The following is a 22,583-nucleotide window of genomic DNA, read 5'->3' on the forward strand; positions in this document are numbered from 1 at the left end:
GCCACATTATCTACAGCATTGCACAGTAACAACTAGAAGAGGCAGTATACTAAACCCACTTGCTGACTAAATATCAGAGATGAGAGTAATCTGTTTAGTTTGCACAGGCTGCCAAAACAAAATCCCACAGACTGTGTGACTTAACAAAAATTAGTCCTGGAGGTTAGAGTCCAAGATCAAGGTGTCAGCAAGCTGGGTTTCTCCTAAGGCCCCTTTCCATGGCTTGTAAGTGGCCATCTTTTTATGGTGTTCTCACATGAGCTTTAGGTGTGCAAGTCCAGTGTCTCCTTGTGAGTCCAAAGTTCCTCTTTTTATAAGGACACCAGTTAAATTAGATTAAAGCCCAACCAAAGGTCCTCATCTTAATGTTCAGTTCAGTTCAGTTGCTCAGTCGTGTCCAATTCTATGTGACCCCACAGATTGTAGCACGCCAGGCCTCCCTGTCCATCATCACCTCTTAAAAGTTCTCATCTTCCATACAGTCACAGTCTGGAGTTCCAGAGGTTAGAGTTTCAACATATGAATTTTGGAAGATATCACAAAGTATGAATTTGTCATGAATTTCATGACATGTATGAAGCTCAGAACACTTCAAGCATGATGATTCCGAGAACTGATTAGGTGTTGATGCTCTACTCCAAGATAAAGAAAACATATAAAAGACAAGCAGTATGGGTAACAAAGCCTGTTTGAACGTATCATGATGAATTGAATATGGGAAATTAGAAGAGAGATGCTGGTAGACAACAGATGCTTATATGTGCGTAGGAATGTGTGTACACAGGTTCACTATATATAGTAACAATACTGAATTTGAACTTGGTGCAGAATTCTAGCATTCTTAGGGGTATTGCATGGGCTGCATTATCTACAGCATTGTACAGTAACAAATAGAAGAGACAATACACTTTACTGATGCTTGTCTGGTAATATCACTTCTGTGTTATAATGAAAGGTTTTTCTTTGTGATGTGCAAAACTTGTGTTTTTTATATATAAATGAGTGTAGTTAGATTAACGCTTCCCTGGGGGCTCAGTGGTAAAGAATCTGCCTGCCAACGGAGGAGACACAGGTTTGATCCCTGGGTCAGGAAGATCCCCTGGAGAAGGAAATGGCAACCTGCTCCAGTATCCTTGCCTGGGAAATTTCACAGACAGAGGAGACTAGTGAGCTATATAGTCCATGGGGTTACCAAAGAGTCAGATATGGCTTGATGACTAAACAACAAGCAGATTACTGTTGCAGTAATGCCTGTTTTCATCTGTGAAAAGTTAAGCATGTACACGAGGCACAATTTCTGATTTGTTGCTGTGTTCCATCTCATTTTTTTTTTTACTTCTATTCTTAAAGCACTCAATTTTGCTTTCAATTTTATGTACCTTATTTCTGAGTTAGATCTGCACATGTGTACAAAAAGTTATATTTATGTATTGCACATAATCATGCTATTCAGGATTAATGCTATATTGTGTTATGTAAATAACAAAATACGTGTACAGAGGGAAAAATTATAAACTGCAGGAAAAATTGATAATGAGTAGTTTTTATAGTTATATAAAATTCTAAAGAATATTCTAAAGTGTTATTATTGATTAACTTGAAAAATTCTGTTTTCCCTCCATGCCTATATAAGTCTATAACCAATAAGTTTAACCTCCTCTTAGTGGTAAAGGCTTAATTGCTTGCTTCATTAGATTAAGCTTAGGCATTATTTACTTTTTCTGGTTCCCTGATTTGTGGTGTTCCTTGTTGTGGCTGGATGAAAAATAAAGTGGTTAGTTAGGCATTTCTGCACTAGCACAATCTTCATTGCCTTCCTTGATTGTCTTTTTCAGAGAGAAACTGGTGTCTTGGCTATTTTATACATTTTGGAGTTTTTACTTCTTTTTTAAAAATTAATCCTCCATTAAATGATTCGGAAAGAATTAATTACTCTTTAAATTTGGACATTCAAGACAATGTTCTACAAACAATTTTCAAATCTGATTTATAAGCCATATATTTACAATATAAGCAAATGCATATTTGCCTGAGATAATAAGATTCCAAACAAAAATTTAGTACTATATATATACACACACACACACACACACACACACACACACACACAAGAGAACACTAATAGATCACACCAAAAAAAGAATGAAATTCTGCCATTGGCAACAATATAGATAGATCTTGAAGTGTTATGTTATGTGAAATAAGTCAGACAGAAAAAGACAAATTATTTGACTCATATATGAAATGTAAAAACTAAATATGAAATAAACAAAAGCAAATTTATAGATAAAGAGACCAGGTTGGTGGCTACCAGGTAAAAAGTAGGTTGGGGATGTGGCTAAAATGATTGACAGAGGTCAGCTGTGTGATGATGGATGGTAACTAGAATTGTGGTAGTGACCACTTTGTCACCATCTGTCACAGATGTAGAATTATAATGCAGTACAAGAAAAGAAAAATAAATTACTCAGAAAATATTCTAGACCTCAATCTATGACAAAATCATACAAATCAATATGAAGCAGAAAGCATTCAGGAAAATCTTTTAAATTATATCCAGTTTTTTGGTTTTTTTTTTCTCCCAGAAATATGAGAATACCATCAGAATTGAGTCATCACTCTGCAAAAGAATCACTGAAGTGCAAATCTATGTACTAGTGCCATACTATTGCCACAGAGTATCTCTTTACACATAAATCCTAATGTATTTATACAAGCAGTCTCTTACACTTGATATACTTTATGTTTTAGAGAAAATACAATAACATTTTTCTTGTGATTTTAGAAGAAAACATTTAATAATAAAGAGTGAAGCTTCTCTCTTGCTTGGGTTTTTGTATTATTTCTAGATTTTCTTTTTTTTGGAAAGAAAATCTCAATTATAGTATCTGCATTATTATTCCAAAAACACAAAACAACCCCTCTCCCAAACCCTAATACATTCTTCTCAGTTCATGTCAAGTTAGGTGGAAAACTACACATATATTTATAATGTTGTCAGTGGAACTATCATTTGAATATTCATATTAATTTATTTTCCATGAAGGAAATGAACAATTAATTATCAAAGTATGGGGCAGTGGAAACCTTCTATGGCTTCAAGGGTACACTACAAATGTTTTGTTGCTATTTTCCTGGACCATCTGCATGATGGCAATAAATCAGTAAAAAATATGCCCATGTGTTTCTATAATTCTGTTCATCTCCTCCCTCAAATTGTTTTTGACTTCCCACTGATGATAATTATAGTTACTTGTATAAATATGGCAGAAAATATTTCTTTCTAGCTCAATAACCTGGCAATGTTTTCTTGATTTTGGCTTTCATTGGTTTGGTGTCATCTTCATAAATCTTGTGAGCCAGGTCACTATATCTTTTTGGATAAAGTTGCAAAATATTTTTTAAAGTTTTTTTTTCCCATAGTGTTTATTCTAGCTAGTATTCTCCCTCATCTTGTAAAAGAACCACGCACAGAGCCAAATTTCAAGAGGTAGACCGCATGAAGATCACATGAACATCTTTTTGCCACTGAATTAGCTGAACACCTGGACAAGGTGTTGTCTTTCTGGTTGTCTCCAAGATGTTGCTACATTCTAATTCTAGCTGGACACAAATTTGTGCTTTCTAGATATTCCCCCATGGGGTGTTTTTGTGTTAACATTTAGAGGAATGCTATAACTTGCTTATTTAAAAAGAACTAGTTGGTTTCAGAGCTATTGCTCTTCCTACTATTAGAAAATGTGCATACATAAATTGAAATTCAGTGTTGACTTAAAACAAATAGTGACAAGGTATTTCTCCAGAAAAGATAGGTTTATGTGAGATCACCAGAGAACTGAAACTTAGAGTCTGCAACCATGGCAAGCCATGTGCAAGTTCCCACACAGAGGGAAAGAGAATGCTTTTACAGAGAGAAAACAGAAGTTGGAAGGCTTAAACAGAGTTCATAGCTTTCTATGGGTGAGTCCTCCAGAGGAAAGAAAAGTATTTTTCTTCCTATTGGACTCTGCTGTCATTGCAGACTGTGAGAAGATCCTTCTGGTCTTCCAACTCTATTTATTTCTGTTTCGTTTTTACATTTCTTCCTTTGATCAAGATGTGGGGAAAAGTGCACAGATTGAAAAAATACTGAGGTCTCATTCAAGTAACAAAGAGTGTACATTTTTTTTTTCCATTTCATCCTGGTCCTTTTCAATAGAGGAAAAGATCCTCTTTGAGTCCATTGATAAACATACAGTTAAAAGTTACCTGGGTGATATCAACATCTGAGGGAAAACTAGAATTTTCTTTAAAAACAATCAAAAGTTGATCATAATAATCATGAACAGATGCATCAGATTTTCGTGTGCAAGTCTGAATTTTGTTTCAATCAATAGGCTCAAAAAAGCCCTAAGAATTACTCAGTGAAGTCACTTAGTGATTAAGCCTGATCATACCATAAGTTTGGAGGCTAGTCTCCTGGTTCTAATTATAGAGATCCTTCAGGATTTTCCCAGTAGTTTTAAAATCTAACACTCAGCCTGACCTTTGCCAACAAGCATATGAACTGGCTGATATAAGTCAGAGATACCAGGTTGGTATGTTTGAATGGCTATATTAAATTCCTCAGCAGATATGGAAGAATTTTTGATTACTATGGGGAAATCTTTGGCTATGACTCGCAGTTCAACTTTAGTCCAGGGAGTATAAGAAATTAAGAGTTTAGCTTCTGGATCCTCAGAAGGCCTAGTTTTAAAAAAGAACAGGTTCTGAAGAAAAGGGAGTAGTGAAAGTTTCAGCAAAAGGGGAAGTTTGGAGAAAATTAATATGTGGGAACTGAGAGTATAGACAAGGCATAGGGGGCATATAAGGGAAGGAGAAAAAAATGGGACCACATGGAAAGCCTGAGACAAAGAAGACAAAGAAGAGCTTGGGGCTTAAGGAGCCATTTAATCTTTTTTATAATTGTTTGCCTCAGCGAATCTTAAAAATCTTATTTTGAAGGGAGGCAATTTTCAACTACTGATCATGCTAGAATAGCAATCAAAATAAGCATTCCACTCAGTTTTGGAAATTTTTGAGTTATGATAGTCCAATTCAGTTTTAAGGCAGTTAAATTTGGGGATTTCAAAAGTTCCTCACTGATATTCTAAATCGCCTTTGGTTAAGTCAGCCTGTTTAGTTACAAATGGGAATAAGAAAGAAATGTAGCTTTAAAACACAAAATAGGCTGGATTTTCTGTAAGGGTGGTGCCCTGAAAATATTTAGATAATGGGATCTCATGTTTCAGAAGTTTTTCTCTAGAGTAAAATAACAATTTTTAAACTGCTCAAACAGCTCACAGCTCAAACAGCTCATTCAAACAGCCTGCAGGCTTAACATCAGACAGTTCTAAGGAGACAGCTTGGTTGCAGAAGAGCCAGGATGAAGGCTTTTTCAGCCAGGTTTCAGAGAACAGCCCCTTCCCAACAAATAGGCCAAAGTTTGAAAAACCTGCAGAGTTTTAGAGAAGTAGCCCTAATTCCCAGAGGAACTGGGCTGAAGGCATTTTCAGAAAGTTTCATTTGTAAGAGTCTGATCTCAAAATCAGACAAACAAGTACTCACATATAGAACAAGGCCTTAAACAGAAAGATAAAACCTTAAAAATAGATGCTAAATAAAGCCCAGATCACTTCAAACACAAGTAGGGCACACATTCAAATCCAGGAGAAAGACTACTCTTCAACACTAGAGTTGGAGAGAAAGGCCGTAGAGTAATAATGTGCTCAATTGTGAGTCCTTCTCCTGTTTGCTTACCAGCCCTGGAGCTGTTGGGGATCTTCCCTGGTCACTGTTCAGTTTAGTTTAGTTCAGTCACTCAGTCGTGTTTGACTCTTTGCAACCCCATGGGCTGCAGCACGCTAGGCTTCCCTGTCCAAGACCAACTCTCAGAGCTTGCTCAAACTCATGTCCATCAAGTTGGTAATGCCATCAGACCATCTTATCTTCTGTCATCCCCTTCTCCTCCTGCCTTAAATCTTTCCCAGCATCAGTGAAAGTAAAGTCGTTCAGTCGTGTCTGACTCTTTGTGATCCCATGGACGGTAGCCTACCAGGCTCCTCTGTCCATGGGATTTTCCAGGCAATAGTCCTGGAGTGGATTGCCATTTCCGTCTCCAGGGGATCTTCCCAACCCAGGGATCGAACCCGGGTCTCCCGCATTGTAGACAGACGCTTTACTGTCTGAGCCACCAGGGTCTTTGTATGGGGCACCAAAATGTTGACTGAAAACGATTAGACTGTCAGACGATTCTACAGGAAAGATTATGTGTGGTGGAGGGGACGGGGAGGGGATCAGCTGAGAATTACAACATGGACTACAATCATGGTGAGCCACATGTGAGTCCCTACATAGCAAGTGAAGAAGAGTACTTTCATAGAGGGAAAAAGAAGCTGGGAGGGCTACAGTAAAGAAAGAGTCCAGGGTTTTCATTGATTGAGTCCTTGCCAGGAAAGAAGAGTGTTTCTCCCTCCTTTTGGGTTCTGCTATCATCATCTCTTCCATTTCTGGCCTCCAGATTCTATTTAATTGAGGTCTCTTTGTTGATTTTTTTTTTTAATAAAAAGCTTCAGTAATATGTTCAAGATTGCTGTGTCTGAGTTAGAAAATACATTTACTTATCTTTATTCCTTAATTTTCCCAGTACACCACTATCCCCAGGTTGGAAAAGTCCTCTGGAGGAGGGCGACAACCTACTCCAGTATTCTTGCCTGGAGAATCCCCATGGATAGAGGAATCTGGCAGGCTACAGTCCATAGAGTCGCAAAGAGTCCGACAAGACTACAGTGACTTAGCACACACGCACCCCTCAGACAGATGTTATTTATTTGCTGACAAAAGTTAATACATTCCAGAATCTTTTCTAAAGTAGTCTATGTATGTCATTTAATGTTGTTATGCATTAACTATTTTCAACTTTGTACTATTTGTAGTGATTCTATTAGTTTTGGGATAGCTTTACACTTAGGCTGTCTTTAAAACCAAGTCTTATTTTTTGGTAAGATTCATTATGTTCCAAAGTTTCAGTAAACATAAACTCTCTATATTAACATTGTATAAATCCAACATAATTCAATCAGAAAATGACATTGTGTTAATTTAACATAGAGCTTTATAGTTATTTGCTACTCATCTTCTAATCTGAATGTTACTGTAATTACATTTGTTCCACATTGATTAGGGCTTAATGACATCTGACTCTTTTATCTATTGGATTTTTGTAAATTTCTCATTTTTCAAATCCAAAGTAATTTATCAAAACATTGAATTTTCTCTTCACTTTTTGTTGTTGTTGTTCAGTTGCTAAGCCCTGTCTGACTCTCTGCAACCCCATGGACTATAGCATACCAGGCTTCCCCATCCTCCAGTATCTCCCAGAGTTTGCTCAAATTCATGTCCATTGAATCAGTGTTGCCCTCCAGCATCTTATTCTCTGTCTTTTGTCTTCAACCTTTCCCAGCATCAGGGTCTTTTCGAATCAGTCAGCTCTTCACATCAGGTTAGTTTCTATTTAATTTAAATAAGCACTAATAATTCCCAAATAAATTCCTCCATGTGTGACCTTGTCTTATTTCCGACTCATAATAAACTGGCTAATTGATATTGATGTGTCTACAATGCATTTTCTACTAAACGTGTAAAAATAGAACAATTTTGCCATTACCACCTTGTTAACTATGAAAAAAATGTGCAATGTAAGAGCAGTGAGTTGAATTTTATTCAGTGTCTTATTGAGGACTAAAGCACAGACACCAACCTCTCAGGTAGCTTTGAGGAACTACTCTGAAGAAGCTGGGGAATGTCTGTCTGTATATATATACAACTTTATATATACAATTTTTTATTTTAGCTAGGAAATACATGTAGTCAAAAGGCTCATCCTTTTAAAAGACTGTTGCTAGTAACACGCACACACACACCTGGATATCTCAAGATAATGATTTTAGAGCTCACTTATATATAGGAAAATGCAACAATCTGAGCTCATTGAAGTCTTTCCTTGGATATGCATATTAATTATCTAGAGGCTTATATATCCAAACATAGAATTCTGTATCCTTAGCTTCTTCAGTTGTACTATTGGTTTGTGTGGCTAATGGCTTTACCCTTGTAGGATTAGAAAGATGGGCGACACTGTTTACAAACTTATCATCCTAGGGAAGTAAGAATAATCTCCCCTTTAGCCTTCAAAATTCTTGACAGACTCCCTTGTGAGAAAAGACAATCACAGGAGTAAAAAACAGAATTTTAATAACATGTATACCTCTTATATACAAGGAAGATACCAAAGAATACTTAGCAACTCTTTGAATTAGGCCAATCCATCACCTTAAGTACTATTTCCATCTAAAGACAAATGATATTGTTGAGGGAAGGAGGCCCATTAGGGGAGATGATGAGGAAAAGCACAATAAAATAGGGCAAAATTATGATGCAGATTTAAGTCAATACCTTATTCCTTAATAAGAATTTCTAGAGACTTAGTCATGCTCCTCTTCCTGGCACAGAGTAACATATTCTTACAAATGGACATTTCCCTTATAAATATAAATGCATCTTACAAATGTGTAACTTCTACTCAGATTTCAGAGCTTCCCTTGTGTCTCTGTTTCCTAAAAATAGCTAGTTGAAGACAATCCTTATGTCAAAGAGACATATTTGGGGGTGGTGAATTCTGCCCCCCTTCATCACTGAACCCACTCCTCTCCCACTCTTCCACAAGTTGTTAAATGACAACATTACCCATTTGTTCAAGTCAAAAGTTGGGATTAGACTTTGATTTCCCTTTTCCACACATCTCAGTCACATCATGAATAAATCCTATATGGTTGGCAATAAAATAAATCCAAAATTCGAACAATCATGTTTTGTCAGACATATCAGCATTTTTACGCTTATGATAACAGGACCATTTCTTTCCTCACTATGATTTTTACTACAAAGACAGGTCTCAGCTAGCCTGCTATATTTCAGAGTCTACTTGTAGTATAGTCAAGATCTGGCCTCTGCAAACAAAATCAGCCTAGACTACCCAGCCCACCAACAAACTTGCTGATAGCAGCTGGACTGTCACAGTTATTTGGGTAGAAATATTCTGGGTTTACCAAATGGTGCCAGTGGTAAAAAATCTGCCTGCCAATGCAGGGGATATAAGAGATGTGAGATCAATCCCTGAAGGAGGGCATGACAACCCACTCCAGTATTCTTGTCTGGAGAAAACCATGGACAGAGGAGCCTAGATGGCTATAGTCCAATAAGTTCAAAAAGAGTAGGATATAACTGAAGCAACTTTAGCACACATGTACATGGAGCACACAGATATTCTACACATCTTAACAAATAAATTAAGTAGCACTTTATATTGATATTGTAGTATAGTAAAGTAACTGATTTTTGTATTGATTATACATTTAAAAGCTAAGGCTATTTGTAACACATTTCTATGGAATTATAATTATTCTCTTTTTTTTCCAGTTTTAAAAACTCTTCATGAAACTTTAATAATCCACTTTTGACTGTTTAAATAATGTGTTGAAGCTTATTGTTTTTATTGGGGGAGTGTGCAATTTCCTTGGTTTTGACTCGCAGCAGCAAAAATCTGAAGTGACGCATGGAACAGCGTTGCAGCTCAGTTTTATTTGGCAAGCAAAGGAAAATACATCTTGGAGGTGTGAGGGCAGAGCAACCCAAAAGAAGTAAAGAGAAGACAGGCCCCTCAGCTCAATTTTAGCTCCTCTTTTTATGTTTTTTTCTCCTCCCCCGAGCCTGCCCCATGTAAATTGGGCTAGCCATGAGGGCTATTTGTTTTACCTGAGGTCCTCACTCAGGTCCTCTGACCTTCCTTTTTTTCTATTTTTTGTGGGTGTTTCCCTCCTTTGTCTTTTAGCCACCACCATTCTGGACTCCTTTTTCCTATTCTAACTAACTAACATTTTGAAAAAATAGCTGTTAGTTTCAAAAGTAATGCTCCTGAAAATGGAATTAATATATGTCCAATGGATGACTTTTGAAGTAAAATCCATTTAATGTTTTCAAATTTAAATATCTTTCTTGGTAAGTGGATTCTGCACCTCGTTACTTAGTTCCCAACCATCAGTATGGCTTTTGCCTTTGAACAGTAATGTCATTTATGACACATCAGCAAGCTTGCATTTGGTTAGTATGTTAGATGAGAGTCATTTGTATTTACTGTCAAATGCAGCAACAGAACTTTTGCATCTATGAAAATAAATTTACTTTCAGTATAAAACTATAACTCTCTTCAAAATGGGCTTTTACAAAAAGAACAAAGAAAGCAGTCCAGTATCACATTGCTATGTTAATTATGAAAGTAGTTTTAATTATTACAACTCCACATATTAAAGTGTCATCCAGTGATAGTCTGTGTGAAGTTTGACTATAGCTATAACCAAAGTAAAAACTAATATTTTGACAGGAAAGAAGTAGGAAAGCCAGAAAAGGATTAAACATCTAGTTTAGCTTTAGGAAATAATTTGAATGTTAATGAGCAATGATTCTTCTAAATACCTTTTTTGTGTTAAATACACTAGAGAAGGAAGGTAGAATAAAAGAGTAAACTCAAATCTAAGTGTTAAAAAGTGGAAGTGTTAGTTACTCAGTCATGTCTAACTCTTTGCAACCCAAGGACTGTATCCCACCAGGCTCCTCTGTCCATGGAATTCTCCAAGCAAGAATACTGGAGTGGGTAACGATTCCTTCTCTAGCGGCTCTTCCTGGACCCAAGGTTTGAACTAGGCTATCCCATATTTCAGGCAAAACTCAAATCTAAGTACTTCATGGCAAATAGATGGGGAAACAGTGGAAACAGTGTCTGACTATATTTTGGGGGGGGCTCCAAAATCACTGCAGATGGTGATTGCAATCATGAAATTAAAAGACACTTACTCCTTGGAAGGACAGTTATGGCCAACCTAGGTGGCATATTCAAAAGCAGAGACATTACTTTGCCAACAAAGGTCCGTCTAGTCAAGGCTATGGTTTTTCCAGTGGTCATGTATGGATGTGAGAGTTGAATTATAAAGAAAGCTGAGCCCTGAAGAATTGATGCTTTTGAACTGTGGTGTTGAAGACTCTTGAGAGTCCCTTGGACTGCAAGGAGATCAAATCAGTCCATCCTAAAGGAGATCAATCCTGGGTGTTCATTGGAAGGACTGATGTTGAGGCTGAAACTCCAATACTTTGGACACCTGATGCAAAGAGCTGACTCATTTGAAAAGACCCTGATGCTGGGAAAGATTGAGGGCAGGAGGAGAAGGGGATGACAGAGGATGAGATGCATGGATGGCATCACAGACTCAATGGACATGGCTTTGGGTAGACTCCAGCAGTTGGTAATGGACAGGGAGGCTTGGCATGCCATGGTTCATGGGATCACAGAGTTGGACACATCTAAGAGACTGAACTGAACTGAAGTACTTATTAAAATCAATAATTTTTAGAAGAATTAATAAAATAAAAACATGGACTGTGCTTATAACTGGAATTACTGTGAGAACCACATAGGATTTTGCTGGTGACTCTAGACGTTTGTACACTAAATGAACTATTTACTAATATAAGCAAACTGTATATCCTCATGATGCAAAGTAGAGTTACTACAAAATGAGAAAATGAATTTGCTGAAAATATATCTGCTACTGCTTTAGCTTTCTTATGGAGAATAAAATCTTTCAAGAAGACAGGAAAAAAAAGATTTCTGGAAAAAATGTAGTGATTTTTTTTTTTGTCATATAGTAGAGATAATTCGAAAGGCAAAACATTTGAAGAAAGGTGAGTGGAGAAAAGTAGTATATAAGACATCCAACAGGAATGATAATCTGAGTGCGGATTATCAAGTTATTAATTGGCATGCATAATTTCACAAAGTACAAGAATTTTGACCATGTGGGTTAATTCAAATGAGTGATTCAAAATACTGGAGTGGAAATGACATTTTTATAATGGTTGATAAAAATTAAAATAATTTATCAGTATGTGAGTATAGGGCAAAAAGCTTGGAGCCATAGTGACTCCACTAGAAGTGTAGTATCATGTACTATGTCCAGGGTAATTGACAAACCACATGAAGGAGATAAAATATCTCTTGATGGAAACATTAAAACTTTTGGATATGGAAAACATACAAACGGACTTAAATTCAGTCTCTCAGTCGTGTCTGACTCTTTCTAACTCCACAGAATGCAGTACCATAGGCTTCCCTATCCATCACCAATTCCTGGAGCTTTCTCAAACTCATGTCCGTAGAGTCAGTGATGCCATCCAACCATCTCATCCTCTTTTATCCCATTCTCCTCCTGCCTTCAAAAGGACTTAATTGGGGTTAAAAGTGAAAAATATGAGAAGATATTTAGAATATTGAGAGGAACTGCTTCACAGTTCAGTGAGGGAGAGAAATGATAAAAATAAAAAAAAATTAATTATTATGACATGTAATGCATGCTATGATGGAGACTTGAATAGATTCATATGAGAGTTTACAAGCAAACATAAACTGCTGGCTGTGGAATGATTTGACAATGATCTGATAACATTCACAGATATATAGCAAGAAATCTCCCAATATAAAATTAATAAGAGTAGAGAATGTTTCTGATAAATGGGAAAACATGTGGCCAGGTACAGAAGTTTACAATAGTATTTGATATCTAGGTAACAGACAATAGTGGTGTGTACAGAAAATGGCAAAAAACGTGCTTTATATATACACAAGTCTCATCATGAAAGATTTCCATGCCAGTCAAACAATTTGAAATTTATCACAAAAGGTTTGTGGAATGAAAGTAAATAATATCACCACATTTGTAACAAAAAACACTACTTTAGTCATGGTTTGCAGAATGAATTTTAAAGGGCAAGAACAGGAGACAGTGTAGGAAATTGTTGAAGTAATCCTTGAGAAAGTTGATAAGAAATTTAACAACAATGCTGATCAGAGTGGAAAAAAGAAGAGTCAAGAGATAATTGGGGTACTGCCCTTTATCATTTGCTTTCTAAAGGAAAGCTAGGTGTACATTTTAATAATACGAATTGCATCAAGATGGTCAACTATTCAAAACTTCTTAATACCATCTTACCATCCACTTGCAGTAAAAATCAAAGGACCTTTAATGACATTTTTGACGTCATCATCAACCACTTTGGGTTTCACTGGGGGCTCAGAGAGTAAAGAATCTGCTTATGATCAAAAGACCTGGGTTTGATCCCTAGGTCTGGAATACTCTCTTGGGAAGGGAATGGCTAATCACTCTAGTGTTCTTGCCTGCAAAATTCCATGGACAGAGAAGCCTGGCGGGCTACAGTCCATGGGGTCACAAAGAATGGACGCAACTGAGCAACTAACACGTTCACTTTTCAGCTACTCTGCCTAACACTTATCCTTTTCCAGCCATACTGAATTCTTTGATCTTTCTCAAAGAAAGGCAATGTCAAAGAATGCTCAAACTACCGCACAATTGCACTCATCTCACACATTAGTAAAGTAATGCTCAAAATTCTCCGAGCCAGGCTTCAGCAATATGTGAACTGTGAACTTTCAGATGTTCAAGCTGGTTTTAGAAAAGGCAGAGGAACGAGAGATCAAATTGCCAACATCTGCTGGATCATCAAAAAAGCAGAAGCGTTCCAGAAAAACATCTATTTCTGCTTTATTGACTATGCTAAAGCCTTTGACTGTGTGGATCTCAATAAACTGTGGATTCAGAAATAAACAATAAATTCTGAAAGAGATGGGAATATCAGACCACCTGACCTGCCTCTTGAGAAATCTGTATGCAGGTCAGAAAGCCACAGTTAGAACTGGACATGGAACAACAGACTGGTTCCAAATAAGAAAAGTAGTATGTCAAGGCTGTATATTGTCACTCTGCTTATTTAACTTACATGCAGAGTACATCATGAGAACTTCTGGGCTGGAAGAAGCACAAGCTGGAATCAAGATTGCCGGGAGAAATATCAATAACCTCAGATGTGCACATGACACCACCCTTATGGCAGAAAATAAAGAACTTAAAAGCCTCTTGATGAAAGTGAAAGAGGAGAGTGAAAAAGTTGGATTAAAGCTCAACATTCAGAAAACTAAGATCATGGCATCTGGTCCCATCACTTCATGGCAAATAGTTGGGGAAACAGTGGAAACAGTGGCTGACTTTGTTTTTTTGGCTCTGAAATCACTGCAGGTGGTGACTGAAGCCATGAAATGAGAAGACACTTAGTCCTTGGAAGGAAAGTTATGACCAACCTAGACAACATATTAAAAAGCAGAGACATTGCTTTGCCAACAAATGTCTGTCTAGTCAAGGCTATGGTTTTTCCAGTGGTCACGTATGGATGTGAGAATTGGACTGTAAAGAAAGTTGAGTGCCGAAGAGTTGATGCTTTTGAACTGTGGTGTTGGAGAAGACTCTTGAGAGTCCCTTGGACTGCAAGCAGATCCAATCAGTCCATCCTAAAGGAAATCAGTCCTGAGTGTTCATTGGAAGGACTGATATTGAGGCTGAAACTCCAATACTTTGGCCACCTGATGAGAAAGGCTGACTCATTTGAAAAAACCCTGATTCTGGGAAAGACTGAAGGCAGGAGGAGAAGGGGATGACAGAGGATGAGATGCTTGGATGGCAACACCGACTCAACGGACACGAGTTTGGGTAAACTCCGGGAGCTGGTGATGGAAAGGGGGGCCTTGCATGTTGTAGTCCATGGGGTCTCAAAGAGTTAGACACCACTGAGCGACTGAACTGAACTGAAACTTGCTTAGAACTATCTCAAAATCTTTATAGTTTCTCTTTCCTCTGCCTACAAGACTCCATGCTTCTTCAAGACTTACTCTCTCACTTAAATTGTTGCTCAGATTTTACCTTTTCAATAAGTCCAACATCAACCATCTCAATTAAGTCTGCATTCCTCAGAAGCTGATTTTCTAATACCCCTAATCTCCTCTAGTATTTTCACAGCACAAGTTTCCTTTCAATATTTGCTTGTATATATAATTATCTGTTCATCTTACTACATTTAGAACAGCACTTCTCTGAGAGCATCCACTCAGTCTATATTTGTTGAATTATTTCAACAGATAGGATATGAAACTAAGTGGTCATAGTAGTAGGCATAAGTATAGATGAATTTGAGGAATAAGGAAAACTTTATTTAATGTAGGAATAGTAAAGGAAATTTCTTAAAAACCATAATACCTTATTACTACATACAGCAAAAATAAAATAAATCACATTGAAGATGGTTAGTGATAATCTTTCACAAAGTGTAAAATGCAATATAATTCATACTTTTGTTTAAAAAGATGTTATATGTTTTCTGAAAATTTACTTAGACTAGTTTAGAAAACCATTTCAATCAGTCACTGGCTATTACCCAGTGTTGTTTAGTATATTGGGGAAAAAATGATTTAGTTCAAAGGGCCTGAATGTTCAACTTTAGAGAATGAGTATTTATGTAGGAAATGTAGGAATTTACATCATGTTAGTGTATATGTGTGTTTAGTGAGTGTGTCTGAATGTGTGTTTACATATACATATGCATACTTGTGTGAAACTACAAAAATAAACTGTATATATGAGGAATGGAAAATAACAGATTTGGAAAATAAAAAATGGAAAAATTTCATGAGATGAAATTATTTAACACATCCAAGAATATATTAGAGGTGTAATTTCAACCTGATCAAAAACATCTAAAAGTTAAATTTTAAGGGAGGGATGCTGTTAAAATTAGCTAATGAATATGGTAACAGCACACTATATACCTTTAATAAACATAATCCTGGAGATTTCTAATATTTCAGACATGAAAATAGCACTTTGAGCTTGGTAACTTACTATATGGGCAAATGAGTATCAGTTACAAATTATTCTCATTGCAGTATTATGGCTAAGACCATAATAGGAACAACTGGAACAAAGTTGTAACTAGAAAATAACAATGGCACAAAATTTTATATTTTTAAGAAATATGCTTAACAGAATGCTAAAATAAAACTAAATGATGGTTTTAGAAGTAAGCACACCCTTATAGAATTGGTGTACTGTATATTTGTCTACCATAAATAAAGGAAGTGAAGTGAAGTGAAGCGTTCAGTCGTGTCGACTTTTGGCGACCCAGTGGACTGTAAACCACCAGGCTCCTCAGTCCATGGGATTCTCCAGGCAAGAATACTGGAGTGGGTTGCCATTTCCTTCTCCAGGGGATCTTCCCGACCGAGGGATCAAACCCAGGTCTCCTGCATTTCAGGCAGACACTTTAACCTCTGAGCCACCAGGGAAGCCCATAAATAAAGGAAAGTGACACTAAATATTTTGGTAAAAGAGGATTTTACACATAATTTGCTTAATGAATTTTATAAATCTAAGATGAGATGCATTCCTCTGAAGTATCATGTATTTCCAAGGATTTTGCATTTAAATTTCCTTTCAAGTATCACTAGTTTTCACTAGATTCTTAGTAATATACTTTGGATGTTGAGTTCTACATGCCAGAACAACATGAGGCAAGAAAATTGAAAAGGTACATTAGAGGCATTTTTCCTCCATAAGTCCAAAGATTCATTAATTCAATTTCACTTTGCATTTTTTTTACATTTTATTTATTGTCTACCTCTAAAAATTGATCTATAATGATCTATAATTTTTCTTATTATTTACCATCTTTCTGCACAATGGTCTATCTTAATCATATTCACTATAAAGGAATGATATTTTAATACTAAATCATAAAGAGAAAATTTAAAAAAAATTAGGATTTATCTGTAAATTTTCTGTTTATGTAAATTTTGGTCAGGACCAAATTATTTTAGAAATTATATCAGAATGGAGGTAATGATAGGTTCACTTACTCCATGGTACAAAATGAAAATCTAAATACACTGTAAAAAAAAAAAAAACTGACTTGTCCATTCAGATAACTTTAAATCAGTTTTAATCCACTCAACCAAATTGTTATTTTTTATGTAATGTATTCAAAGTTTTATGAAGTAGTTTTGTGTTATATTTTTTACATTATAAATTGTGAATCCAATATAAAGTCGATTTTTAAGAAATTAACTATATCCATTTTCAGTGTTTCAGCTTTTTCTAATTTAAGTCTTTGATAAAATCAGAGCATATAAAATAATAAGAAACACATAGGTAAATGATAACCTCATTAGCTAATGCTCACACGAGTTCTGTCCCTATGGAACATAATATGATGAAAGCAACTAAGAATTTAATAATTTCAGCATTCAAAACCTGAGCATTACCAAAATATATCACTGTGATATTCTTGGGCTAATAAATTTTGAGAGAAATATTTAAATTATATCTTTTCCCACCAATAAAGAATACAAATACTTGCAACCATAGGAATTCTTGGGGGTAAAAAACAAACACAAAAACAGAATCTTTTTTAAAAAACAAATCACCTTAAAATGATTTTTTTCTCCTAATCTAATAATTAACATTTAATAAATGCCATAAACATTTTAACAATGATTTCTACTGAAGGGGGAAAAAAGATTATACAAGAAAGGCTCTTTACATTGCATTTAACAAGTTTATGTTTAATGCCATATGTATACCATCCTGTTCTGATGGCTCTAGAGTCATCTATGTCCAGTTTTCAAATAAAAACTGTATGTTGTGAGTTTCTGTTAGATTTAACCCCTTTCCAAGCATCTGTCAGCATTTTCTTCCTAATGACATCTTATTTCCTTTTGGAGAATCACTACCTCATTCTAATTTTTTAATCTTGTTGGGAAAGTAAATCCCAATACCTTCAATAAGCCAAGGAAACACATGTAACATGATATTTCATCCCAGATCTTGGAAAAGTATTGTGAAATAATAATTCAAGAAGTAAACAGTTGTCTCTTTCTTATAACATACACCCAGATTGCTATTGTTATCATAGGGTTTTCATCTTCATACTGGATCCCCTAGAATCTCCTCAAACTCATTTGCAGGTGTGTTTTCCAGGTGTTAAATGGTTTCCCAACAAACCATTTAACCCCTAACATCCTTTCTATAAATTTGATTTTACTTAATTTAGCTAGCATGATTTTCTATGGATGTTTGCCAGTTGAACTCAACTAACTAGGGTAGTCTAAGCTATACGATGATAAAATGTACAGTGCTGTGCTGTGTTGTGATTAGACACTCAGTCATGTCCAACTCTTTGTGACCCCATGGAGTGTCCCGCTAGGCTCCTCTGTCCATGGGTATTCTCCAGGCAAGAATGCTGGAGAGAGTTGCCATGCCTTTCTCCAGGGGATCTGCCCAACCAAGAGATCAAACCAGGTCTCCTGCATTTCAGGTGGATTCTTTACCATCTGAGCTATCAGGGAAGCCCAAAATGTACTAGAAAATGTCCAAAAATTGATTGCTGGCTCATATTTCATGTCCAAGTCAGTGCAAGATTTCTGCTCATGACAGAGAAACCTAATTGGAGGAAATTCTACTTTCTCAAAATGCCACCACTTGAAGTTTCAAGAGCTGTCTCAGTAGAACTAGAATTCTTCTATAACAAAGTGCTTCAGGAAACGTGTGTCACTCAGAGCTCAACCACCAGACCTAGAATCTTCTCCCAACTCAAAGGTTTGCATATGGACTCTCAAGTACCTGAAAGAAAAGGGGAAGTGGGTATATTTAAGAATTAGAAATCATTAATTATCCTGCATTCTTAAACAATAGTCAGTAATTTAACTGAATTAAAGAACAATCATAATAAAGAACTGACAAACATATGTTCTTCAACTATTCACTTTCACATGTAGAACCTAGTGCTTATAGCACATGATATGTAGTCACAGTCAAAGCTATGGCTTTTCCAGTAGTCATGTATGGATGTGAGAGTTGGATCATAAAGAAAGCTGAGCAACAAAGAATTGATATCTTTGTATTGTGGTGCTAGAAAAGACTCTTGAGAGTCCCTTGGACTCCAAGCAAGGAGATCAAGCCAGTCAATACTAAAATAAATCAACCCTGAATATTCATTGGGAGGACTGATATTGAAGCTGAGTCTCCAATACTTTAGCCACCTTATGGGAAGAGCCGACTCATTGGAAAAGATCTTGATGTTGGGAAAGCTGAAGGCAAAGGGAGAAGAGGGTGGCAGAGGAGAGATGGTTAGATAGCATCACTGACTCAATGGACATCAACTTGAGCAAACTTCAGGAGATAGTGAAGAATATAGGAGTCTGGCATGCTACAGTCCATGGTGTCACAGAGTCAGACATGATTTTAGCGACTGAACAATAGCTTACCACATGATTATCTGTTCTCTATTTCTTCTCCTTTTTTTTTTTTTTTTTTTTAAACTAGTCAAAGGCATATTGATGCATTCTACCTGAAGGAAAATTAAAACAAACTAAATTTCTTCTGGACTGTCACTCCATTCCAAGTGTCCAGCCCAAGAGCAAATCTGTTTTTACTGTAGAATGAATGGGTCAGACTACTCCCCAGAAGAGGCCGTGTAGCAGTATAAGTTCTAGGTGGCTTTATGGGTATGGTTTTCCCATAGGCAGTATAGCAACAGAAGTATCAACTTGGTTTGAAATAAAGACTGGCTGAGGTTAGGCATGTAGATCTCTAGAATAAAAATATATAGACAACTGATTAAACCTTTACTTCTCATATGTAATAGCATTATCAAAAGCAAAAATTAAGTAGATTCCAGATTGAGGTGGATAACGGGAAGTAGTGGTTCTACACCTAAAACTTTAGTCAATCTATATTTGAGTACTTTGAGCACCATACTGATGTTTAGCATGGAACCTAAATAGTAAAAAGTACCAATATCCTATGCATTGAGGGGAATTAGCATACACTAACGTTGAACTGAAGTTAATGCCCGAGGGAAAGTATCACTATGGCCCTCTGGACAGAGGGGAAACTTGTGGTGTTTGAATGATCTATGAGATTATTGCTTCCAGTCTACTTAATTTAGGCCCAATATATAGTTTTAACGGATATTCAGAGCACACACAAAAAATCCTAGCATTATATCCTCATAATTTTTTTTTAAACACTCTCATGGTAGGAAGGCAAACACACTCTGGAGCTGAATAGCACTCTAAAAATATTAATAAAAAGGAAATTGTGTCATCAAGGAGAATGACAGAGATCAGTTCCATCCTCAATGATTTGAAAGAATATTATGGGGAATCCTATAAAGTACATGCTTAACTAACCTGCTTGTAAAGATAAAATGATCTTAAAGAATTATAGTCAATTATTTCAATCAGTGCCACTGTATACATGGTCTCTTAGCTCTAGCAAACAGAGATCTCCTACCCTTTTGTGTAGTCATTGATTTGTTAAATATTTCTTTTCTTTGTCTAATAAAAATTGTGTACCCAAAATGAAAAGAAGGGTTGTGCAAGGCTCATTGTCCTCTCTGGTTTTATGCTGCATATCAGTCTGCAGTGAGCTTGGCTCTCTTATCATCCTACAGGACATCACACTGCTCTGGCATGTTGGTATCAATAAGCTGATGAGTACTGGGGATCAGGAAGTAGCAATCAACCCACATGATCTGGTGACAGATATCTGTACCTTGGGATGAGAGATAAAGTCTCCACAAAAACAAGCACTGTATTCCTTAAGACGTTTCTGGTGAGGCATAGGTTTTGAGATATATCAATATACCCTCTGAAAAACAAAGGCCATGCTGTGGTACCTTGCCATCACTCCTTGTAAGAAAAATGTGAAGTGTTCCATGAGTATCATCAGATATTCAGGAAAACATAACAGATGAGGCTATGCTGCTCTGATCCCTTTATCAGACTTTTAAGTTTTAGCAGGCCTTGGAACAAATGAATTTTTTTTTTTCTAAATCATTCTGGCTTCAGTATGAGTAATAACTTGGTCATCATGTGTGAGGGTTTCCAATGGATGTCAAAATGTCTGTAATAGATTGTAACATTCAGTGAATCCATAAAGCCATGAATAGAGGGTCCTGGGTTTTTTTCAAATAAAATCATGTCTCTATGGCAATTTTGGATGGATTACATGTACTTAGAATCAGACAGAAACCTCATAATGCTTTCCAGAAACCTAGAGTATGACTATTGTGATAGGGGAGGTTAAGTGGGAACCACTGAAGCTTCTCCCTCACTTCTAGTCAAGAAAGGAAATCAGAATCAGAAGCACTAGTGCAAATATGAGGAATGCAGAGATGAGCACCACTATTAAACACTGAAGAACACAGTGGAGATGGTCTTACTTCATATGCTTTCAACTCGCCATGTCAGTCCTCTGCAGAAACCAGGACATGACTGATGGCAAATGAAAGTGCGCTGATATATATTAACCATATCTTTTCCCCAATTTCAGCCACTGTTCTCAATACAATCTTTCTAGGATTAGATTAACCTGCTCTTTGGTACTTGATGCGTACCAAGGATAACACAGATACTCTCTTCTCAACCTTTATCAATAGGGAAGATCAAAAGCATATCTTCTTTCTGTGAGAAAGTCAGTCATAGTTAAATATATTTCTGTTTTGCCTGATCACTTGGTAAACCTTCCTGGGCTCTGTCATGAGTTCACAGGGTAAGAGAGTACCTTGACACATGCAGATAAGACCTAACAACCAGTCTATGGCAAGTGATCTAAATGTCTTTGTAAAGCAAATGCATACCAGAGGGTGAGAGATAACCTCTATGAACCTTTTGGGTTCTGTTATATAAGTGAAGATTTTAAAGGTTCACTGATCTGAAGCATCCTCAGAGCATCTAACTGTTAGGTAAAGGGCATATTGGTGCATGTCAAACTTCTTCCACTTGTAAAAAGTGTTAACATGTTCCTTTGTGCTACATGGATTTTAGAAGCAGATCATAGAGCACTTAGGAAAATGACTTCACTACCAAATATCATATATCCTGATAGGCAGACAGCTTTGTGTACCTCACAATGTGTGAGTGCTCTGTATCAGGGGAAGCCTGAAGTGGATACGCTCTGCCACTGGGTCATAGGACCCACTGGACGCATGTAAGAATTAAAGATTTTAAAATTTTTTTTAAAAAAAATTAAAAAAAAAGAGGTGGTAGAGGTAACAGTAACAGATAAATATGTGTGTGGAGTCTCTAACAAGCCAAATTGGAGCAAAGACCCCCTAGAGTTCTGATTCAAAACCATGACACTGGTATGAGAGAAATTTACTCTGTGTGAGCAAAGAGAAAAAAAAAAAATACAGGCTTGTTATTGAGACTTGGTGAAGACAGATATTTGTGAATGCTCCTCATGTGACTATGTGACATTTGAGCTCCCTGAGTCAAATGGTGAGGCTTATGCAACTCTAACCATTTTGTAATGGACATATTGCATTCAGGGTAGGTGTGAGTAGGTCCAGAAGACATGAGGAAAGTCATGAATAACTGCTCCAGGTACTTTCATATTGTTTACCTATTTTGCAAAACCCCCTCTGCCTCAATCCACATTTAAGGACTCACAGCATTTTCTAAAAGAAGACAAAACTTGATTTATAGTAGAATCAATACAACAAATGAAACCAGTTTAAAATAAACTGCTGCCATTTCTAGTTTCCACTTGGCATAT

This window comes from Capra hircus, chromosome 20 (genome assembly GCF_001704415.2).
Source record: "Capra hircus breed San Clemente chromosome 20, ASM170441v1, whole genome shotgun sequence".
Classification (NCBI taxonomy): Eukaryota; Metazoa; Chordata; class Mammalia; order Artiodactyla; family Bovidae; genus Capra; species Capra hircus.